Source organism: Crocuta crocuta, unplaced genomic scaffold (genome assembly GCF_008692635.1).
Source record: "Crocuta crocuta isolate KB4526 unplaced genomic scaffold, BGI_CrCroc_1.0 scaffold467, whole genome shotgun sequence".
Lineage (NCBI taxonomy): Eukaryota > Metazoa > Chordata > Mammalia > Carnivora > Hyaenidae > Crocuta > Crocuta crocuta.
The window spans coordinates 1,170,607-1,176,023 of NW_027530632.1; positions in this window are offsets into that span (position 1 = coordinate 1,170,607).

Consider the following 5,417-nt stretch of genomic DNA (forward strand, 5'->3'; position numbering starts at 1 on the left):
CATAAAGTTATATCAGATGAAAATCCTGATGCAGAAGACAGAATAAAGATCGTCAGGAACTGCATGGACAATTACAAAAGACATTTTTCTTATTTTGTTTAATGTCTCTTTAAAACACAACTGACCCAAAAAACAAAACAAAAACAATCAAGGTGGGGGGTGGGGCATCTCACTAATAAGCAAATATAACAAAGTCACAAGACACAAGATACAAAATCAATATACAAAAAAATAAATTGCATTTTTATGTCCTAACAATAACTGGAAACAAAACTTTTAAATGCCATTTATAATAGCTCCAAAAATATGAAATGTGTACGTATAATTCTAACAAAATATGTGTAGCAGAATCCGTATGCCGAAAACTAAAAAACAGTGATGACTTACTCAAAGACCCAAATAAGTGCGAAGATACTATGATCATGAATTAGAAGACTCAATAGCATTAAAATAACTCTCCTCTAAACTAATTTATAGATTTATAGTGATCCCGAACAAAATCCCATCAGGATTTTTCTGTAGATACAGATGAAGTGATCATAAAATTTAAATGCAGAAACAAAGAAACTAGAATAGTCCAAGTAATTTTGGAGAAAAATGAAGCTGAAGGACTCATATGACCCAATTTTAAGACCCATTATAAAAGCTACAGAAATCAATCAAAACCATGAGATGCCACTACATACCTAACAGAATGGCCAAAAAATTTTTCTACCTTACTGAGATATCACTGACATATAAACATCATGTTAAAGTGCATGGTTTACAATGTGATGATTTGATATATGTCTATAATGTGAAATGATTACCACAATAAGGTTAGTTAGCAAATCCATCACCTCAGAGAGTTATGTGTGTAGTGAGAACACTTAAGATCTACTCACTCAGCAGCCAGCTCTCAAGAAGACAATACAGTACTGTTAACTAAAATCACCATGCTATACATTAGATTCCCCGGAACTTACCCATCTTACAACCAAAGTTTTTAACCTTTTGACCAACATCTCCCCTGGCAAACACCAATCTACTCGCTCCTTCTATGAGTTCTACTTTTTTTAGATTCCACACACAGTTATGGTGAGATCATAGAGTACTTGCCTTTCTCTTTTTGACTTGATTCATTAGCATAATGCCCTCAGGGTTCACTAAATTTTTTTAATGTGACAATACCAAGTGTTAATGAAGATGCAGAACTGGAGCTCTCACACACTGCTAGTGAGGATGCAAAATGGTACAGCCACTTTAGGACACAATCTGACAAGTAAGTACAAAGGTAACACACATCTATCACATGACCCAGCAATCTCCCTCCTAAGTATTTGCCCTAAAGGTGTGAAAACTTATGTTCATACCAAAACCTATACGTCCATACCAAAAACTCTATTTAGCAGCTTCATTCATAATCAATTAAAACTGGAAACAATTCAAATATCCTTCAACAGGTAAATGGATAAACTGTGGTATACCTATACAATAGAATTCTACTTATCAATATAAAGGAATAAAACTATTGATATAGCATGAATGAATCTCAAAGGTATTATTCTGAGTAAAAGCCAATCTTCAAAAGACCACAGAGTGTATACATTTGTCAAAATTCACCAAACACCTAAAAACAGGTGGAATAAAATATATGTAAATTTTACCTTGAAGTTTATTTAATTTTTAAATTTTATTTATTCAGTTTGGGAGAGAGAGAGACAGAGAGAGAGAGAGAACATGCACACGCACGAGCAGGGGAGGAGCAGGAAGAGAGGGAGAGGGAGAATCCCAAGCAGGTTCCGTGCTGTGGTGCAGAGCCCTCAGTGGGGCTCAATCCTGGGAACCATGAGATCATGACCTGAGCTGAAACCAAAAGTCAGCCACTTAACCAACTGAGCTGAGCCATCCACGGGCACCCTCAAAGTTTAACTTTTAAGAGAGGCTATATAAAAGTAGAAAACAGTAACAACGTGTTTTAGGGTTTATAACATATGTAGAAGTAAAATGTATGACAATTATTCAAAAGACAAGAATGGGGGAGATGGAAGTACATTCTTGTTAACTTAAGGTCCATACTACGCTTAACATTAAGTAACATATATTTGAATGTAGACTGTAACAAGTTAAAATTAAAGAAATTACTAGAACTGATAAGTGTAATAATCAAAATATGCCAGCTATATTCTTATACAGTAGCAATGAATAATCGGAGATTGAAATTTTAAAAAAAATACCACTTATATTACCCCCCAAAAATGAAGTACTTAGGTATAAACCTAAAAAAAATGTGTATGACTTGTGTGTGGAAAACAACAAAACCCTGATGAAAGAAACCAAAGAAAACTAAAACAATCAGAGAAATATATCATGTTCACAAAATAGGAAATGTTATTAATATCAATTCTCCCTCATTTATATAGATTCAATGCAGGCCCAATCAAAATCCCAGGACACTCCTTTGTATATACCATCAAAGTGATCTAAAGGTTATGTGCAGAGGGGAAAGTGGGTGAGGGGCATGGAGGAGGGCATTTGTTGGGATGAACACTGGGTGTTGTATGTAAACGATGAACCATGGGAGTCTACCCCAAAAACCAAGAGCACACACTTTACATACTGTATGTTAACCAATTTGACAATAAATTATATTTAAAAAATAAATTTTTGATATAGGAAATTAGCTTTAAAAAAATAAAATCAAGGTTATGTGCAGAAAAAAAAAAGAACTAGAATTTCCAAAAGCAATTTTGAAAAATAACAAAGTCAGAGGATTCTTATTATCCGATTTCAAGACAATATATAATAAGCCACACTAATCAAGACAGTGTGGTTTTGAGGAAAAGAGAAACATACAGATGAGTGGAACAAAACAGACAACCAAGAAGCAGAACCGTGCCAATACAGTCAACTGTTTTTGGACAAGGTGCAAAGGCAATTCAACGGAGAAAGGACTGTCTTCAACAAATGGTGGTGGAAAAACTGAAAGCCCAAATGCAGAACAACAACAAAACCTCAATACACACTTCATAAGGCAAAATAAAGACATATTCAGATCTATGAATACAGCCAACCCACATAAAGAAAAGAAAATGATCCTAAAAGGAAGGTAAGGGATGCAGGAAGGAACAAGCAAACACAATCTGAAACATGTGGGTGACAACTTCAACAGTAATATTTTATGTTTAAAACATGTACAGAACATGTACAACAATGATAGAATAAAGGAGGGCTGGAGGGTAGGGCTCTATGAATCTTGCATTGCCCAAGAAAAGGAAAGATATACCACTCAAACTTCAGTAAGTCAAAAATACATGCTATAATCCCCTAAAACAGCTGTTTTCAAAGTGTGGTTCACAGACAAATGGATGTCTCCTAAACTCTTTCCGGAGGTCTGCTGAGTCAAAGTCATTTTCATTGTTAATACTAACATGTTGTTTCTCTTTTTAACTCTCCTGACATTTCTACTGATGATGCAAAACTAATGGTTAGTAAAACTGCTAGCGACATAGCAGGAGTTAAGCCAGAGGCACCAAACTGAACCAGAAATCATCATTTTTTTCACTACCAAGCACAAATAGTTTTTTGTTGTTGTTAAGTTTCACTTAAGAATATCCTTGATGAGAGGCGCCTGGGTGGCTCAGTGGGTTAAGCGTCCAACTTCGGCTCAGATCATGATCTCACAGTTTGTAGGTTCAAGCCCTGCATTGGGCTCTGTGCTGACAGCTGGAGCCTGGAGCCTGCTTCTGATTCTGTGTGTCCCTCTCTGCCCCTCCCTTGCTCATGATCTGTCTCTCTCTCAAGAATAAACATTAAAATTTTTTTTAAAACATATCCTTGATGAAACAGTAAAAATCATTTTATCAAATGTCAACCCTTTAGTACACACTGTTTTAATAATCTGTGTGGCAAAATGGGAACTTCATTTAAAGCATTTCTAATGTAAACTGAACTACCCTCTTTTCATGCAACACTATTTTTGTTCAAAAAAATGACTAATGGGGCGGGGCGCCTAGGTGGCTCAGTTAGTTAAGGGTCAGAGTCTTGATTTGGGCTCAGGTCATGATCTCACAGCTGTTGGGATCAAGCCCCAAGTCAGGTTCTGCACTGACAGTGAAGCCTGCTTGGGATTCTCTCTCTTCTCTCTCTACCCCTCCCAGCTCGCTCACTCGCGCGCACGCGCTCTCTCTCTCTCAAAAACAAATAAATATACATTAAAAGGAGGAGAAGAAAGAAGAGGAGGAGGAGGAGGAAGAGGAAGAGGAGGAAGAAGAAGAATGACTAACAAACTAGGCTTACTCAAACTTTGGTATTTGGAAGAGATTTTCTTGAAAACAAATGAAATGAGCCTGTCATTTCAAGAAAAGCAAGTAACAGTAATTTGTTGCCAATGATCAGACTTGGGATTTTAAGCAGAAATCACAAAGTTAGAAAACTGATATCTACTTCTACTGTGAGCTTGACAGCTTCCCAAAATTTAAAGGTTTTTCTGATGAAAGTGGTGACAGTATTAATGAACGTAATTTTTTTGACACTGTATAATAATACGTCTTGACACTGGAATAGCTGGTATTACTCTCCTGTTCCCTACTTCGTGCTTGCCCAACTGCCCCAAACATCATGTTAGTTAGTACTTAGGTTTCCCCAATCCTTAAAAACATCTTTTGCTACTATTCAAAGGTTACAGTATCTTTTTAGAATCTGTAGAACCTGAAACAAATCCTCAATGACACACCCTCATCTTTAGAAAAAGGAAAAGGAAAAGACCCTGTGTACCATCATCAACTCACTACTATTCACAAAGCCTATAAAAGAATCAATAAATCATGAAAGGTTATAAAACAACAATACATAGTAATCATCTGTGACATATTCTCAATAATATGTCACTATAGTAGGTCCACAAAACCCATTCTCTTTATGGACAAATCAGACCTTGGATTAACTAGTTCTTTTACTTCTAAAACCTGATAAAGGTGAAATGTCAGTTGTGTTAGCAACACCACCAATTATGGTAAAAATCCTATTGATGACATAAATCTAAAGTGAGAAAACTGCAAAATGAACAACAAATATCTGGAAGGAAGCCAGAGCTTTGAGAGTCCCTCAGTATAGGGACTCTTAACCGGGCACGTCCCTACTGAGACTGCAGGGAGAGTATGCTGCCCATAAAAGTTACAGAAGATATTGGTTCCTATTTGGGATAGGTATGTGTGTTCTAACCAGATGCGGTAGGATGAACAAAAGAGGACCTTATATGGCAAAATATGTGATCAGTTAAGGGTCTTGAGAGGTGGCGCTTCTCTTGGATTATCTGGGTGGGCCCTAAACACAATCACACATATCCTTTCATAAGAGAGGCAGGAGTAAAGGTTTTCAGAGACACACAGAGGAGACAGGGATGTGAAGACCAGCCACCAGAAGCTGAAAAGAAGCAA